This window comes from Daucus carota, chromosome 9 (genome assembly GCF_001625215.2).
Source record: "Daucus carota subsp. sativus chromosome 9, DH1 v3.0, whole genome shotgun sequence".
In the NCBI taxonomy this organism is placed as follows: domain Eukaryota; kingdom Viridiplantae; phylum Streptophyta; class Magnoliopsida; order Apiales; family Apiaceae; genus Daucus; species Daucus carota.
Genome location: NC_030389.2, coordinates 37,837,382 through 37,857,261, shown reverse-complemented (window position 1 = coordinate 37,857,261; position 19,880 = coordinate 37,837,382). Strand labels below are relative to the sequence as shown.

Below are 19,880 nucleotides of genomic sequence, written 5' to 3'. Positions count from 1 at the left end.
CTATTTGGAGTCTGAGGAAGGTTAGTGACCATGGAAGAAGTGAGGTTGGCAGTGAAGAAAATGTAGAGGGAAGAGAGAGATTAAAGAGGAGAGACATGTATGAGGTGGGGCTTCTGGGTTCAGTTGTTTTGTATACGTATTTGTTAACTGCGAATACAAATGGGCATATAAGGCATGAGAGTTTGAAAAAAGCGATAAATAGGTCATTTTCTCCTAAAAGTACTTAAAATAAGTGTTTCCAAACACCTGCATGTAGCGTCATAGAGGAACGAACCCAGCACATGTGAAAAAGGGTTAAAACCCTTATTTATTTATAACCGAAAGTCCTTAAAACTTCTGACCTATGCTCCTTTATTTATAACATTTTTATTACAAATAAATACAAAAATACTAGTCAAAAAATTATAGTTGAGCTCTGTGTCATTCAAATCACGAAATCAAATATATAATTGTGCCGGTGTTAAAACGCTTAGCTATTTCTCTTTCAATACAAATAAACATATAATGAGGGAACTCATCATCATAATTTTAAGTCATAATCTTTAATTATCACACACATTAAATAATATTATATTTTGAATAAGAGTAAGCAACATTTCAACAATCTCTTAGAAACTAAATATTTTACTTATTAAGAAAATGATAAGTTATAGTTTTTAAGTAAGTAAAATATTACGTGGAAAATAAAATTTGAATTGAGCATTTGAGTAGGTCAATATCAAGATTAATTAACAAAATCATGGCCTGAGGTACTATTTACACAAACGTCACACTATATTTTATGTTGCAATAAGCCGGGGGTTTTCGCGGAAACAGCCTCCTTATTCTTTATAAATAGGGACATGGTCTACGTACATTTTACTCTCTCCGACCCTGCTCTAAGCGGAATATACTGGGTATGTTTGATTTTTATATATATACTAAATAGAAAAATATAGTTCCATCATTTTTAACAAAAAAAATTATGAAAAATAAATCATACTCGTAATATCATAACTGATTCTACTATGAAACCATATTTGTCCGAAGTGGTTTCGTAAAGAACCAAAATTATAAATTAAATTTTTTACTTAAGTTGTAAGTGTAAAATTATTTATCCATGTTATTAATTATTAGCAATTTATAAATAAATTGGAAAAATAAATCAATATTAAGTCTGAAAAAATATAAAACACTAAAATTATAGTACGCATCTACTTAGCAAAAAAAAAAAAATTATATTACCCGTCTACAAATTACACATAAATCAAATACTCAAAAACACTATCTTAAAATTTTAAATAGATAAAAAATATGAATATATATATATATATATATATATATAATTTATATATATAGGTGTTTGTTCAAATACAAACCTAATAAGTGTACAAACTACAAACTAGATCTCAGCCATCTATTTAATTTATACAACACTGAATCATGTCCATTAATTAAATAAATATTAAAACAAATTAAGCAGAGGTAAAAATAACTGTAACGGGAATCAGTTGAAGATTTTGGTTTCTCTCTCTTATCATTGCTCTCTCTCTAGCTGTTATCTCTCTCGCGCATTGCATTTAGTTCTCTCTAGCAGTTAACTCGTGGATGATCTGATATTTTCCGTGCTTGATTGCGGAGGTCAAGCTTTGTGAGGTACAGTAATCATTTATACATAGGTGTGTTTATATCTGTCTTGTTTTCTTTCTCAAATTTCATCTATCCGTATCGTTATGTTCAATTGAGTGACAAGTTTGTGACTTTTTTTGATTTTTTTTGTGGATTTCGGTGATGAATTGAGTGAGGTGTTTAACTGAGTTTTGCATAAGCAATCTCTCTCTCTCTCTCTCTCTCTCTCTCTATGTTTCTCTCTCTGTACATAGCTCTGTTTATGTTTATGTTCATGAATTTAGTAATAATTACATGGTGATGAATTGAGTGAGGTGTTTAATTGAGCTTTACATAAGCAATCTCCCCCCCCCCCCCCTCTCTCTCTGTGTTTATGTTTCACTCTGTATACATATCTCATTTTATGTTTATGTTTATGAAGCTGTCACTTTATAATGATTTAGTAGTAATTACATGGTGATTTTAGTGCTTACTACTTGTGATTTGTATTTTTACTGATTTGTCTACTAATTTATAGTGATTTGTTGTGTTAGTGATTTCGTGTTTGATATGATGTGATTTGTTGTTACTGATTTAGTAGTAATTACATGATATGATGTAATTCCGTGTTAGTGATTCGTGTTTATAGTGATTTGTTGTGTTAGTAATTCAGCCTAGAATGAGTACTGAGGCAGTAAGAGTGAAATTAAATATAAAGAGTGGATGTAAATTATAGTGATTTTTACTTCTGTAGGCAGTAAGAGTGGATGTGCCTCAGTGCTTGCAGACGGATGAGTTGGACTGATTATTGGATCTTGTCCACATCGCTTTCAATCGTCTCTGCTGAACACAAAAGCAATATTTGCTCTTCAAAATTACTTTCTCTCGAATCCCAACATAACAAAAGCTTGTGTTGATAATTCAGCTCCACTGCTCAGTATGATGGATGCTTGTCAGAAAGCAGCTGGAAGACGATTTCCAAACTTCATTGTTGTGGAATTTTACCAGGTTTGGTTGTCTTCACCTACTAGAACATATATGCTAGTCATTTATAATTATTTATTAAGGATCTATATATAGAGCTCGGAAGGAGAACAAACCTTTTGGTAATCGCAAGTGGTATGTTGTTGCAGAGAAGTGATGGAGAAGGAGCTCTAGAGGCTGTCGACCAAGCAAATGTTTAACTCACTTGTGGGTGTGCCAGCATAGCGTACTGCAAGGTTAGCTAAGACCAATCGTTGCTTTTTACGTTAGGATAGATTTCATAATACTCTCAAGTTATCATGTAAAATGGGTACTGCATAGCGTACTACAAGGTTGGCTTAGGGGCTGTCTAGTTTTGACGTGCTAAATTCCAAACCTGCAGAAAGTATATTAATATTTTAAAACCCCAAATCAATTTAAAATTTCAAAACGAATAACTGTGAATCAAAATAGAGAAAATTGTTCAGCTTTGTAATTGAATTAGTTTAACTCAACCTACTTAATGTGTCACTTGGTTGATTGTAAACAAAGTTTTGCCACTGAATGATGTTTTTCAGTTTATAGCACACGGCAAGTAATAGATTCCTCCTAGATGCTGAAGTGAAAGAAATACTTCCAACTTCAAATTTGAACTCTTTCTTTATTTTAAAATTAACCTTCCAATATCGACTCTCTCTTTTTCTATTCATCTATACAATATACCCGTCTATATGATATGCCACTGTATTACTAACTGTAGTTGATGTGCGAGGCTTCTTATAGTAAGTTATTTTCTGTCATACAATTCCAACTATAGATAAGCTTTCCTTAAAATTCTACAAAATACAGCAGATGTTAAACTATATAGCGTACTTGCCTTTTACATAAATTGTGCAGAGTTAATTGGAGATATTTATAAATTGTGATGGCTAGTTCAATTCTGCAATCCAACACATTATTTGTTTCTTTTACAGTTTCATTTATTTTTGCTTTCATGTAAACTAGACAAAACTTTTCTTTGGCTGTGTATTGTATATGCTAGCTCTTGTTATTATAATATACTTGTAAAAATTTCACAGAATAGACATCTTTTCATAGCTATTGGAAATCTAGGACCTTTTATAAGAGATATCAAGAATGAACTATCTTGAAATTGTTCATGACAGTTGGACATTATGATTGTAATAAAATGATAATTGCAAGTTTTTTGATCGTGCTCTATGTTTTAGGAGGTAATGCCGACGAACACGAAGGATCAAGTAACCTGATGTGTCCAGACGACCACATGAACTTCTGTTCAGGACTAGCGCACAATTTGATTGCAGATAAATAACTAGATAAGATGGGTTACCTGAACCATGAATGGATTCAGAAGATTAGTGGATTAATATTCTTTTGACATTTACTTGATCAATAGTCACTTTGGCCACAAAATTACTCTGTTATTGTAGTGTACTTCATCTGATATTACGAGGCAAGTTTTGGTTATATTTATCTGAGGTGTTGACAAGGTTAGCACTAGGAAGTCAAGACATTAATATAACGCACTACCAGAAGAATAAATATAAAATTTGGATGATGTTAACGTTGGTAAACACATAGCTTGAGAAGACAAAGGTGATAACTGAAGTAGTATTCATTAGCATTGCATTGATCTCTAATAACCACACTTGCACTAAATTCAAAAAATCACATGTGCAAATCAGTAATCACTACAAGCAGAAGCACTAATCACAGTTTTATACACCACCAGTCACTAGTAATTGTAGTATCAATCACAAATTATTAAACCAACAATCAGTACTAATCACAAACTTAATCAACAATTATGGTTTCTGGATCAAAAGATTTTCAAATAGTATGAATTAGACATTGTTCCTCAAACATTACAAGGTCTTGTTTGGTAAGCAAATTCTACACTTCCTATAAAAATATTTAAGGTCAATTTGGTGCAGATAAAGCTTCGGCTACTTTGAATTGTTGCGCCCAAATGGGCCCAAACTTGTGCGAAGGATGGAAGTCATACTTCTAGTTCGTGGATTATTGCACCAGCCATCCAGCCTTGGAAGGTCCTCTTAGGTCGCTGAAAAGGTGATCCCCGAAGTAAATCACCTATGGTTCCCATTAGAGAACATATTAGCTTATAAATAAAACCAATTATGCTTAGTACTGTAAAAGAGGTTATATAGAGAAATTTAGAGGAAGCAATTACAATCTTGTCATTGTTAAGTATGATGAATCTAAAATCTGCTGCAACAATATAGAACTTAAACATGTAAATTTTACAGGTTAACATAGTCAGTACCTCTAGACCTTTCCACTTTGTGATTTGTCAGAAACTTTTGAGGCATCCATGGTAAATTTGCAAGATGCAATATTACACTAATCACCTCCAACATAAAGCGCATTCCTCCATCAACAAAATAAGATAGTGAGTTAGTCATCAAGAAAAGCTTCTTTCCTTGCTCTTTTAAAATATCCCAAGCTCTTTGCTGTTTGGGAACTCTGTTCCTAGAAATTGCAGAAGCTGGCCATGCGTGTTACACATGTGACACTACATAAGACACTGCTAAATAAAGATAAAAAAGAATGAGTTAGAGACACTTGCATTAGTAACTTATTTAAGTCTATAAACAAATTTACTATCACTAACATTTTTTACAAGGTATCTTTGGGGATCAGATAGAATTCCTATGTGAACCAAACCACTTCGATGAACATACTGAATTGAGCGATTAACATCCTCATAAACATAGCTAGCATCAAATTCCAGCTGAGCATAAACTTTTGTGAAGAAAAGACCTTCACAAACCTGTAAGTGAGTTTTAATAATTGCTTTTCCAACTGATGTAGCAAGAAAAAACTGCCAGAAAGGAATTCCAAATTGTCCACACATTATACCAGCAAGGTCGAACAAAGGATTTGGTACCTACCAAAGTCATTTGAATTAGTCCACACACAATACTTGCAGATAAACTGCCAGACAGATACTCCAATATTAGAGCCAGCAGCTCTATAATGTATGTCATGTTCGGATATAAGATGTATCTACATATAAACTGGAATGACTCTGCAATATTGACAAATTGAAAGCTATTTATATAGAAGCCTTTTCAAATAACAAATGAGAATGAGAATATCAAAACTAAAGTTGGCTTACAGCTTTCTTCCTAATAATCCCGTTGTTCTAATCTAGTTAAAAGCACTAATTCCTAATAAACACATAAAGCAAGATTGGACATTTTTCAAGTAAATATTGATCGAGATATTAATTTTTATTTACAAGCTCAGTAGTAATCACTAAATCTTATATAAATATTAACATATAATCACTAATATATAAAGCATTAACTACTCACGTATAAAGCAAAAATCACTAATATATAAAGTTAATTGACACCTCTGGAGTATGTAAGCCCTGTTTAGTTAAATGTCAAAACTCAAATCTACTTTATCATTTTGAGCACATATTTAGTTATTTTTAATTCCTCTAGTATATGGATTATACAAAATAAGTTTTGGATTGACTATACTATACCATAATAATCATGATTTTAGTGCTCCCTGTTAACAATTCAGCTGGTAAGTTGCTCGACTCAACTGTATTTGTTCTTAGTAGCTAGCTGACTTTGAATAAATATTCGGTTTTAGTGTAACTTACTAGCCAAGGGTTGACACAACATTTCTCAAACCTGTAAGTGAGTTTTAATAATTGCTTTTCCAACCATTTAGCCAGAAAACACTCCCTGAACAAATTGTCCACATATTATACCAGCAAGGTCGAAGAGAGGATTTGGTACCTACCAAAGTCATTTGAATTAGTCCACACAATACTTGCTAATACTTGCTGATAAACTGCCAGACAAATACTCCAGCATACGAGCCAGCGCTCTACAATTTATTTCATGCAGGGATATAAGATGTATTTATATATAAAAAGATTGACAAATTGAAATCTATTTTATATAGAAGCCTTTTTAAATAACAAATGAGAATGAGAATATCAAAACTATAGTTGGCTTACAGCTCTCTTCTTAATAATGCCGTTCCTTTAATCTAGTTAAAAGCACTAATTCCTAATAAACATAAAGCATTAACTACTAATCACTAAATTTTATATAAATATTAATTTTTATTTACAAGCTCAGTAGTAATCACTAGATCTTATATAAATATTAACATATAATCATTGATATATAAAGTATTAACTACTAACGTATAAAGCAATAATCACTAATATGTAAAGTTAATTGACACCTCTGAAGTATGTAAGCCCTGTTTAGTTAAATGTCAAATCTCAAATCTATTTTATCATTTTGAGCACATATTTAGTTATTTTGAATTTCTCTAGTATATGGATTATACAAAATAGGTTTTGAATTGACTATACTATACTATACTATTCTATAATAATCATGATTTTGGTGCTCCCTGTTAACATGTTAACAATTTAGCTGATAAGTTGCTCGACTCAACTGTATTTGTTCTTAGTAGCTAGTTGACTTTGAATAAGTATTCGGTTTTAGTGTAACTTTCTAGCCAAGGGTTGATAGAACATTTCTCAAGCTAACTACTTTGGTAGTAATTGCAGGTACACAATAGTTAAGCATATTAAACACTTGCATCGTAATTGTTTTAAATCTCAAGCTTTAATATGTTTATTTATGGAGCCAACCTCTGCTTGAAAGATGATTTTATTATCATGAGTGCTTTCATTTTTCTTTTCTGCTCCACCCACAATGCCTACCAAGTACCAATTAATTACAACATTCCCACACTCACTACCATTACAACTCAATTGCAGAGTGTTTCTGCAAGTCCTGTTATGCCGCTGCTCAACTTCTCGAAACCACCTACTTCTGCCCCTCCATGATGCTACACAAGTCCCCCCGGCAACTGAATAATTCTTATTAATGGATCCAATTTCTTAAATTCCAGTACTACTGTTATATTGGAATTTCTTAAATTCCAGTATTAACACTTATTAGCGACTCATTTCTTAATGACAGTCAGTTTGAACTGAAGCCAATCAGTAAAAATCATAAAGAATACAAATCAGATCAAATAATAACTAAACACTACTAGAAATTTTGCATTAGACATCACCTAAAAACCGATGTCCCAGTTTTTTTTAGGCGATGTCTTTGTCGGTGATGTCTATTGTACCATATTAGACATCGGCTAAAAGACGATGTCTTAAATAAAATAGACATCATTATTTATCAAAAAACTGATGTCTAAAACACCATAGACATCAATGTTTAACAAAAAAATGATGTCTAAACCAAACTAAGACATCATTATTTAACAAATTAGTGATGTTAAAAAACCATATGACATCACCTAATGCTATATGATCTATGTCAATAAGCTAATTTCACATCAGTTTCTTTCAAGATGGTGATGTCGAAAGGACTTTTACACATCAGCTAGTTTCTTATTAGGTGATGTTAAAAGTATTACAGACATCATTTTATGATATTTTATCTGATGTAAATTATAAGCATAGACATCAATATATTTAAAGTTGATAATATGTAATATGTACTTTAGGCATAGTTTTTGCCAAACCAAGAAACTACCAAATCCAATTAATTGATAATATCAATTGTCTCCAACCAATATCCAAACATCAGCAAGTACGACATCAACTACTACAAATATTCATTCATCTATTCTAATTGTGCACTAGCCACGATATCCGACAACATACAATCAAAACATACAAACTATGCCAAGATACATAACCATGTCGTAAACCTCAAAAATATCAGCTTCAGAATGCTTATTCACCACCGTGCTGAAGCTTATGATTTGCCTGAGCTGCCATGTTTACTTCTTATTGGACTTGTAATCTGAAGATTTTATAACAATAGAAATTTGATAAGATAGAGTTTCGTTGATAACTTTACTAACTATAATTTATAGTTACTAAAGGCTAGACCATAAAGTACCAAAATCTAGACTTATCCTCGATAATCTCTTTCATGTACCGCTCCCAAATAAAATGACCATTAATTTAAATTACAAAAATATAACATACTTACATCAAGATTCTTTACTTTAGGTACATTATTTTTATTAAATTTTCTGGAATAATATTACTATTTACATACCTCTAAGTGGACTTATCACAATATTTTAATAAATAAGCAAAATGTTTAGGCCAGCCATGTATTGGAATCATACAAGCAACGGTATGGAATATTACATAAATGGTCAGATGTTTAGCAAACAAAATTACTCACAATCACGACGGGACCAAAACAAGGAAAACTTTTCTTCAGGCATCAATGAACTTTGTTTCTATAGGAAAACACACAAAGCAGGCACTACTATTAGTAAGGTGGAAATAATGAATAATCTTATTCCCTGGACAATGTAAGTCAGAGAATCAGATCTTCCATTCAAACACAATACTAGAAGGACAAATGATACAAAAAATATAATTACTAAGAGTTGAGACCGTAATACAAAAATTACATTTTATTTGCTGATGAAAAATAGCTTTCCACTAAGAATATGGAAAAAGTTCATTCTGGTATTAGAAATGAAAGAAAGAGTAATGGAGTGAAGGTGATACATGAAAATCACATGGATCAGAAAATACTATTAATGAATATAACAAACTAACAAAGGCACACAAAATGCATGAAATATTATTGAGTCCAGTGAAGTCACCAAGCGATGGCATATTCCTTTAAAAATAAATGTTGTATTCCTATAATTAAAAAGCAACTGCTAGACTAATAAAACCATAGAACAATAAAGAGCCAAGAGGCATAGATCTATAGAGATTTACCTGAATGATCGTTGAGCAAACCAAGTTAACCAAAATACGAGGAGATTATAGTCACTAGATGCAGATTCATTGAGTAGCTAGTTTGCTTCCTTCTCTAAGTATAGCAGGACAAATTTCACATGTAGAGGTTTAAGAGTGGAATACACAAATTTTGCTAAACACTGAGCCAAACAAATATGACTAAATCAACCAAACACTGAGCCAAGAAATCATAGTAGAGACGACTAAATCAGGACATCTACATAACAAAATCACTGAGCCACACAAATTAGAAACCCCAAATCGGAATCCCAAAATCGAAACCCCCAAATCGAAACCCTAAATTGAAATCTATACAAAAACTAATATACACCGACAGAAGTCCGTAAAGAAAGACTCAGTAGCTTACCTAACCGAGATTTCGACCTTTATACACCGAGAGAGCAGCTTTAACCTTGGAAGATTTTGTAGAGAGAGCAGATTCAACCTCGATTAAATTTGTTGAAGATAGCATGAGCTTTATAGCTGCAAAGAAACTGAGGTTAATTGATAATTGCGGAGAGAGCGCGAGACTAAGAGCTGTAAAATGCAGAGAGGAGTTAGGGTTCTTACAGGTTAGAGAGTCGAGAGAGAGACATGATTTTGAGAAAGTCGTGGTGAGAATGTGAGGTGAGTGTGTTTATTTCTTTTTATTATTTTTAGCTGCTGAAAAGGTTTGGGGGTGGGAAATAATTGTAAGGCAGGGGAATTATTTGGTAAATAGTGGGACGATTGGTGAACGGTGAAAAGAGAGTGCCGCGCATTATTTTTAAAAAATATGTATCTAAGACATCGTTTGATTTGAAAAATGATGTCGGAAAACCCCAAAGACATCGTTATTATAAAAAATGATGTCATAAAATCTTTTTACATCAGTCGTATTAGGGAGCGATGTTAAAAGGGTGATGTCTATTATAGTTTTTCTAGTAGTGAAAAATCACAAGCACTAACGACTAAATCGCCACAAAATCACTACTTAGCACTAAATAATTACAAATTGACTTAAAATCATTAACACTAATCACTAATCAACATGAAATCAACATTAGAAGCAATAATCACTAATTGTAGGTAAATTATCATAAAATTTAACATATAAATTTGTAATTTGAAAATGCAAATCAGGAGAAAAAAAGTTTAAGAGCACAAATTTATAAAAATAAAAATGAAAAATTATAAAACCCTAAATAACATACCTTCTTTAGTCCTAGCCATTATTTTTTGCTTTCACAGTATAATACGAGATTCGGAATGTAGTACGGTACCTATTTGAAGAATTTGAAGGTAATCTCCTTCCGTTTGAGCGCAGGATGTTGGTCTCCACTACAATTTTCCTGAGTTTCTGCAAAATTTGTTCAAAACGAAGGAGTTTAGCTTGTAAAAGTTGCAAAAACGGCGAGAAATCGAAGAATACAAGCGAGTAGAGCTTTTGGTGATTATATCTTGTGTTTGAAAGAGATGAACAGGTTAAAAAGTGATAATTGTTGTGTATCTATACGTGTGTATATTTTGTTTTGTCTCAGTTATTTAAAACTAGTTGTTGTATTGTATTGGGTCAGTTAGGAATTGGGCCGAGCTCTAATATTTTTTAGGTCGGGCCTTGGTTTGTAGTTTGTACGATAAAATAGTTTGTACAGGAACAACACCCTATATATATATATGGGGCTATTCCTGTACAAACTAGTTTAGCGTACAAACTACAAACCATGGCCCAACCCAAAAAAAACCTGCTTGCCCCGATCGGCCCAGCACACACACAATCATTAGTCTAAAAATTAAAAGCAATTACCACGTATACATACGTATAGACACAAAACAATTGTGAAGTCCACTTTCTCAAACCGTTCATCTTTGTCGAATACAAGGACCAAGGTATAATCAATAAAAGCTTTATTAATCTGCTTCTGTTCTTCGATTTTAAACCTTTTCTAGCAACTATTACAAGCGAAAATCCTCCATTTTAAACAACTTTTGCAATAAAATCAGGAATTTCATAGCGAAGATCAGCATCGTACTCTAGCAGGAGGAGATTACTTCCAAATTCTTCAAAAATGTATTGTACTGCATTCTGATTCTCATTTTTAGTTATAATTAGTGATTAGTGTTTGTGATCTGAAGTCACATTGTGTTGATTTTAGTTGTAATTAGTGATTACTGTATCTGATTTGTAGTGAGTAGTGCCTCTGAAATGTAGTGATTTAGTATAAATTAATGTTTAGTGTTAGTGATCAGATATCACTTTTTAGTTATTTAGTAGTAATTAGTCATTAGTGCTTTTGTTTTGTAGTGTTTATAATCCATACTTATATCTAGTAATTAGTCATTTATCGACATTGTTGGTGATTTGTAGTAATTAGGTTAGTTATTTTGTTTAACTTTGATGACATATAGTTTCGTCTTTAGCTTGCTCTGTATTTTTTTTAGCTTGCTCTGTATTTAATTTGGATAAAATTGTGATTTGTAGTAATTAGTGATCAGCATAAATGATATCAATGTTAGAAGAACCATGGCATAACAATGAGTAGATAGAACTGCATTCTTGACTCTTCAACAAAATATATTAGATAGCATAAAATTTGACTATAATGCTGCAAGTCTAATATATTACAGTATAAAACTTATTTTGTATTTACTTATACTTGAAAAATCAAAGTTGATTGGAACTAATTATATGATTGGAGAGCTTATGTAGTTCTATGTTAAATTATGTAATATCCTGAAATCAAATATAATTATGTGATTCGTAGTAATTAGTTATCTCATGTAATATTTTTACAACTTCATTAATAATTTATATGTTAAATTTACAAATTTATATGTTAAATTTTATGATTATATGCCACATTGGTGATTACTGTTGAGGTTGTAACTAATAACTAATAGTTGCATCAATAATTACTAAATACTATCCACTGTTGCTTTATGCTGGTTAGTGATTGGTGCTTTTGATGTCGCTTTTTGGTAATTAGTTTTTAGTGATTAGTGATTAGTATTAGTGTTAGTGTTCTAGTGTTCTACTCGGGGTCAATATGAGAAACAGGAGATCGACACAACTGTAACTCCATTGACCTAATTGACGTAATTGAACTACGAAAATGAGAAGTTCAGTATATAAAAGGGTCTTTTCCAATTTTTCCAAATGTTACTTTGTTAACTAGGAAAATTTGTTGCACATATCAGCACATGGAACGATTCTTCGTTATTGCAACTTATGATTTGATTATTAGGCGGACGTGCATTATTGCTACTTATGTTTTGGACATGTTCAGTAATTAGATATATCCAGATATTATAAACAGTCCCTACATGTAGACATTTATATCAATAATATACCAATTAGAGACCCAGTAATATACTTTGTAGTTTCTTTCGTCATTCGTAGGCAGTTGGGCACCATTTTTTTACTTATTATTTTAGTTGATCTGCGTTTCCCAATGCAAGAGATAAGTATTTACAATTCAGAACATTTCTTATAAAATAAACATTTATGGTATGTGCAGTGAACTATTTTCTAAATTAAGTTGTTTTGAGGCTTTCTTTCCTTGGCTTTTCAAAAAGGTAAATTCATAGTTAACAAGCAAAATGCTATAGTTTTTGTGTACTTCTCTATTATATGAAGCTCTGAATATAGCGGAACTCATGTTGGGCACATATAACTAATTGAGAATTTTTTTTTCATATACATTCAGATAGCATCCCAAGTGAGGGGAAAAGATCAGTGGGCCTTATTTTGGGGATTGTGGTTGCGACAGTATCCGGTGGTGTTTATGATACTGTGGTGGAAAGGCTTTCTACGGAGAAGAAAGGCCAAGAAATACTACACACGGCCTCACAAGAAAAAAAACAGTCACTTTTGCCAAGAATTTAGCAACTATATTTGATGAAGTTGACAAGCATACATAAGATGTCTAATGTGAACTTTTCATAGTATTTGGAATTTTTTTGATTCAGAAACCATTGTTATTGATTAAGTTTTTGATTACTTATTGTTGGTTTAAATATTTGTGATTGGTACTACAACTATTAGTGATTGGTGGTGTATAAAACTGTGATTAGTGATTGATGCTTTATAAAATTTGTAATTAACAGTTCATTACATTAAAGTCATCTCTCATTACATATTAGTTTTCGCCAAAAATAAACAAAAAAATTTATACAAATGTTAATTTTTGTAACTCCTTTTTTGGACAAGTACATGAATCATGAATAGTAGCTAAACATTCTTTACATTTTTAGATTCTCTTTTTTGATTTTGTAATTGCTCTCTCTCTCTCACTAATCAACCTTGTTGATTTAAAATAGTTTCCATTTTTTTTTGTTGCAAATATTAGGAGCTAAAACCGTAATTATTTTTTTTGGGTAAATGAGGACGGCACCTCACTTTATAACATATATAGAAAAAAATACAAAGAGAGGAGTCCACTCAAAAAAAAAATCCCTCTAAGAACATCACTCAAAGAGGCAACACCAAAACAATACTAAAAGTTGAAAATACAAAGCCTCCAACGGAGAAAAGAAAAAAAAAAGCCAACCAGATGAACACAAGCGAACACCTCCAGATAGATAAAAAGCAATCACTCCACTGATTATGAGTGCTAGACCTCCCACACAGCTGCTCCACCTCTAAATCAATCAAGGGAGCTACCACCTAAATTATGAACCAGATACATTGATTTACAAATAAAACACCAACTCCTGAACCCCAATCAATAGAATAGCAGCAGCCTCGGAAGCATAAAATGGAGCAGAAGAATTGATTAACATTAAAACCCTCAACATTAGACTCCCAGAGGAGACAAAAGCAGCTGAAATAATTTAAATAAACGACTACCAAGCACAGCAGGCAAGTCTTCCCAGAGAAAACAATAAAACTCCAACCTGCAGAACATACACCATCCCAACAATAAAGAACTGAAAACAAGCCGAGTGCCACAAAACAATTCACTAAAACACTCTGGATGCACACTAGCATTCTACCCGAAACCCACGGCCAACTCCACTGAAAAAACACAACATGCAGAAAATACACAAAACTAGAAACACCCAAGCAACAACGCCCCTGGACTTGTCGAAACTGCAACTGCCACAACAAACAAATAATCAATATGACTAAAAATAAAAATTCTCCTAAAATCAGCCAAAAATATCTCGATTTGCAGAACTCAATCACAGCAGCAACAAGAACACGAGACCCAGAACAACCCAGCCATAGCAAGAATGACAATAACTTCCATACCAGACCTCTAAAGCAACCAAAAACTCCCTGCCAAGAATTAAAAATACTCCTCCACAGGAACACTCATAACAGAATTCTTCAAGCACCAGATCTGACTAGAAATTTCGAAAACACAAAGACAATGCCACTTCTGCACACAACTAATCTACAAATAAAAGCAATCTACACTAGATCCCCACATAAGCCAGCCGCACCAGTCAGCAAAGAGCCAACAAAATAACAACTTCCTTCTTCAAAAACTATAGCAAAACAACCAGCATACCAGAACTATTAGAGACCAATAATCCAAGCCACCAAGTATATATTAAAAACAGAATAACCCCAACAAAATAATTTACCAACTTGTGACAAAGAAACCAGGCAACAGCAACGCAGCAATCCCAGAAACTTCTAAAATTTGGAGGTCCCTAAAGCCGCCAAGAGCAAACTAACTTCTTGCAATAACTAACAACATGGTCTTTACGAACTGACACCTGAATATAGCATAGTACAATACATAATTATTAGAAATATGCTTAAATTTTACTAAATATAACTAATATGTTTAAATCACTAATATATGCAACAACAATCACTAATATATGTACCAACAATCACCAATATGTGTATCAATATTTACTAATATATGCACCAACAATCACTAATTTTGCAAATAATTAACTGTATATCTTCATAAATATTTTAAAAATATTATTATAGTATATGGTAAATAGATATTCAATAACTATATGATGTTAAATGAATAAGTTTTTAAATCAATATATAATTTATTTTAACAGGGAAAAACCATCCATGTGAAATTACAATTGTGAAACTACTAACTATGTAAAACTTACGGACAATCTCTACCTTCCAAATTGTGTCAACTCTTAAGCGCCTACAAGCTCACAAAACTGTTTCTACAGAACACTCAATTACAACCGCATAAAGCAAAGGAATACATATCTGGTGATAAATTAATGGTGTGGGCACAAAGTTGGGCAATTACTGAGCATCAACACTGAAGCCAAGACAAACGCATCAATGACATGAACACTTACTAGAGCTATTGATAAATATGGCAAATATTCTAAACTAACTCAATATGAAATAGTGCAGCACACTATATGGTTGTACATGATAGAACCTTTGACCACCAGCTGAAATCAAATAACTTGTCGTGAATTCTTCATTACAGCTAAAAGATACATTAGCACTACCAACAGAAGTCACATCTAAATCCACGATTAACAAAAGATGAATCCCCACATTTTTGAGCCGACTATACAAGATAAATAATCAATAATTACAATAAATAATCACAGCAATCACAATAATAAGTTAATAAACACAAAAATCATAGAATCACATAAATCACAATAATTATAATAGTTATCACTTAATTATCACTGTAGTTAACATCAGATTAATTTTAACAAAATTCATGATATATACAAAACTCATATAAAAGCCAGAATACTTATGTCAAATTCAACAAATTGAACAAAAACAACATATATAGCGACAATTCATCACCGAAACAATAAACATAAGAAAAGCTACAAACTTTCTACTTAATTAAACATACCGAGAAGACTATGGAGAAAGAGAAGATGCTTACTAGATCTCTCAAGTTTGTTCACAAATCACGCGCGAATTGGGGGAGATTACGCGCGAGATAGATGCAGCCAGTAGAGAGAGAAACAACGGCAGGAGAGAGAAGCATCAAGTGAAGATTGAGGACAATTACCGTTATTTTACTGTGCAAGAAATTGTTTTAATATCAAATCAACTAATGGACAAGATTAACTGACCTATAATATAAATGAATGGCTGGGATTTAGTTTGTAGTTTGTACACTTAATTAGTTTGTATTTGAGCATAAACTTATATATATATATATATATATATATATATATATATATATAATTTTGTATTATACAAGTCCGCGCAATATGAGTTTAGAATATCTACTTCAAGTGTTGAACCTATCTTTTTGTCTGATGAGGAGTATTATTTTCTTTTTCCTTTAATTTTTACGTACAAAACAATTCATGGACTGGGCTAATTAACAAGATTATTATTTTTGTAACCGGAACTCGACTTTAACACATATATAAATATTAGTGGGCCAGCTAAGATTTCACCTGGATTGGGGCCAACCCTAACCCCGGTCCGCCAACACGAAGATTAAAGAAAAATATCTAAATTAATAAAAAAGAGAAAGTAAAATGAGAACCTGGCGAGACTTATTAATATTTAGTTGATAGATTTTGAAAAGTGGATGAAATGAGTAGATAAAGTTGAATTTTTAGTTATATATTTTTTTATTTTTAAAAGTTTTAAACGTGAAAATAATTGAATGATACATCCAAATAATGAGTGAAGAATTTGTTGATATTGAGAGAGTATTTGTTGATCCAATCCATTAGAAAATGGTGAAAGTTTGACTATGAGCCCGTTTGGCGGAGCTTATGACTTATAATTTAACGTGGCTTATGACTTAACGTGACTTATCTGATAAGCTGAAAGCTTAAAATGTTAGTTTGGTAATTTTAACTTATGAACAATTTATAAGTTATTAAAAATATAATAATAAAAATAAAAGTGATTTATGAGTAACTTATGATTAAGGAGTAATTTTTATCAAAAAAAATTCAAAAAAATTTAGCCACCGAAAAAAGTAACTCAAACTAACTTCTGGCTTTAAATCAGTTTCTGGCTTATTTCTGACATTAAGCGGGTCTCTGACTTATTACACAAACAGATAATTTTCAGATCAAAGCTAAAAATGGCTTAAAGCTCGGGTTTTAAGCCGAAACAGACGTCCTCATCCAGATATATATAGATATTAGGGTAATCCTCTCAAAATAGTAAAATAATATTTAGGAACTTATAAGTATATAATGAATTATTATTATGTCTAATTTTTAGTTTCCTTCACTAAATAATTTGTTTTGTCTAGTATTAAGTCGTGAGCTTGGATTATTCCAAATAGTAGAGGTCATCGACGGATAAGATGAGGTGTTTGAAACATTTTATATTAATTAGTTAAATAATAGTTAAAAATTCTTGAATATAAATAAATAACTAATAAATCAAATTATTATTAAGATATTACTCAATCCATATCTATACCATACTATAATAAGCCAACATGAGTATAACTTGTACTCCAAGGTTTTAGTTATATTTTTTGGTTTGGTACTCTCCTTTTAGTACTATAAGTCTACAAATGTGGAGTCTGTTATTAGTATTATAATCAGTTTCAAATACTAAAAACACTCATAACAATACATTATCATATAATATTTCATTAAAAAATTTATAATGATGTTATAAATAAAATTATAAATATACAATTTTGAATAATTTTTTTTAACAAGAACCTTCATATAACTCTTTTTAACTTTAACGTGTTCTATTTCAATATAAACATTACATAATTCTTTCTAACTCTAATCTTAAAAGTTATTGTTGTCAAAAAAATCAAAATTACAAAATTACGTTGAAATTCGATTGATTAGATAACTAAATCTTTCAAAGGTATTACACGATCGGCTATGTTTGGAAAAGATTAGAATTTTCTGATTTTTTTATTTCTAAATCTACGTGTACTAAATTCGGATTAAATGTACTAAAATCCTAATATATATATATATATATATATATATATATATATATTAGGGTTTGTTCATTTTTAAGTAATCGGGAGAAATTATAGTCAGTTGAATAATATAATTTAATTAAAATTCAATCCATTAATACTAAAATACTAATAAAATGATGTTAAAATTTAAATTATAAATAATAAATTACCAACCATATACCAGCCCGTGCTTCGCACGGGTTAAAGAGTAGGATACATTAAGTTATGAGTTATGGATTGTTATAGTTTCAAAGATCGTCGTTAGTGTGCATAATATTCACGTATACACCGTGCATGCCTATTGACGCGGTATGTTCAAAAATATACATAAAATATATTGTGCGTGATATAGTTGTTTGTCTATATTAATGTGCTCAATAAAATTTGTTATTTTTGAAAAATTTACAGTATAAAAATATAAATGAGACATTAAAAAATGTCGAAGAAATCGGCTGATATTGAGAAAGTATTTTTTTAATCCAATTCATTAGAAAATGATGAAGTTTGACTGTAACAGATATAGAGGCTGTTTGGCAACGGCTTAAAAGTCGACTTCTGGGTTTATAAGTTAGAAGCAATTATTTCGTATCGTTTGTGTAAAAAATCAAGAAATACTTGTAAAAAGCTAGGAATGGTAGCTTTTGTTTCAGGGTTTCTACTTATTTTCCAAACACTTTAATCACTTATAAGTTTTAACTTTGCTTCTAACTTCTACTCCATTTTTTTATTTTAAGCAAAACACTTATTATAAGCTCAACCAAACAGCCTCTTATATTACACGCTTTAATATATATACTAGTAAAAAATATCACACTACCGTAAACATGGAACCAATTAAGCACACCCTTTTACTTTATAGTACAAATCTTGTGGGCAATCTGGCTTCTAAGAGCACTCTGCGGACCGGTTCACAATCCCACCTGCAGCTTTATCTGCCACATCAGCTTGAAATGGCTCGGCAGAAAAAATGGCCCCAACACTCCAATGCAAGCCCACTTGCCAAGTTTTACAGGCACCATTTTATTCTTATTTTATTCTTATTATATTATATATTTGATATATTATTTTAGAATTTAATAACTTAATGTAATAATATTATATTAATCAAATCCAAATGAATAAATATTTAACATATTATTAAAATAAAAAACATGGCTCTTAATTAAAATGTATCATATTATTAAATTACATTATTGAAAATAATTACTACATTATTGAAAATAAAGATAACTACTAATTTCTTGCCATAATTTTCTCAAGTAATTTTGCGTGAGCCTTTCGCTGAGCATCGTTCATTTTGGTAGTATCTGCCAAAATGACTTGTAAATCCATCTCAGTAATGTGGCAGGAAAATTTTATATTTATAGAAGTAAAAATAATAGCCGTTGGAAAAATTATATACGTTATATAACGTTAAAAATAAACAGAAGAAGAACTGCAGCACATATGTCTGATTAATAACACACTTCACGAGGCAAGGAAATTGATAAAATATTTAAAGTCTGCCAAAGTGGCTCAGCCCACCATGGTGGGACTGGCCGCTTTTTCCTTCACTCACGCAATGCTGAAAACAAAAGAAACACATGGCCCGGGTCGTTTCACGAGGACCGATGCAAGAAGTAGTCCTCCACTGGAGGTGCTCTAAA

The 19,880-nt window shown here is 31.5% G+C and overlaps 3 long non-coding RNA genes across 10 annotated transcripts; 1 reads left to right on the top strand and 2 right to left on the bottom strand.

Moving 5' to 3' along the window:
• Positions 1-1,469: 1,469 nt before the first annotated feature.
• LOC108200953 (uncharacterized) lies at positions 1,470-4,044 on the top strand. Its single transcript, XR_001802869.2, has 4 exons — positions 1,470-1,635; positions 2,342-2,595; positions 2,721-2,807; positions 3,780-4,044. It is a non-coding gene; the product is annotated as an uncharacterized LOC108200953 (long non-coding RNA).
• Positions 4,045-4,226: 182 nt separating this feature from the next.
• LOC108202649 (uncharacterized) lies at positions 4,227-10,103 on the bottom strand. 7 transcript variants are annotated; one of them, XR_010287601.1, is made up of 7 exons: positions 9,944-10,103; positions 9,741-9,856; positions 8,311-8,405; positions 6,355-6,441; positions 5,204-5,479; positions 4,856-5,119; positions 4,227-4,662 (listed from the first exon to the last, which is right to left on the bottom strand). It is a non-coding gene; the product is annotated as an uncharacterized LOC108202649 (long non-coding RNA). The 7 variants fall into 7 exon arrangements; XR_010287600.1 differs by having other exon boundaries at positions 4,856-5,116; XR_010287603.1 differs by having other exon boundaries at positions 5,363-5,479.
• Positions 10,104-13,796: 3,693 nt separating this feature from the next.
• LOC135149332 (uncharacterized) lies at positions 13,797-16,336 on the bottom strand. 2 transcript variants are annotated; one of them, XR_010287738.1, is made up of 2 exons: positions 16,207-16,336; positions 13,797-15,079 (listed from the first exon to the last, which is right to left on the bottom strand). It is a non-coding gene; the product is annotated as an uncharacterized LOC135149332 (long non-coding RNA). The 2 variants fall into 2 exon arrangements; XR_010287739.1 differs by lacking the exon at positions 16,207-16,336 and adding an exon at positions 15,456-16,199.
• Between the last annotated feature and the right edge of the window lie 3,544 nt (positions 16,337-19,880).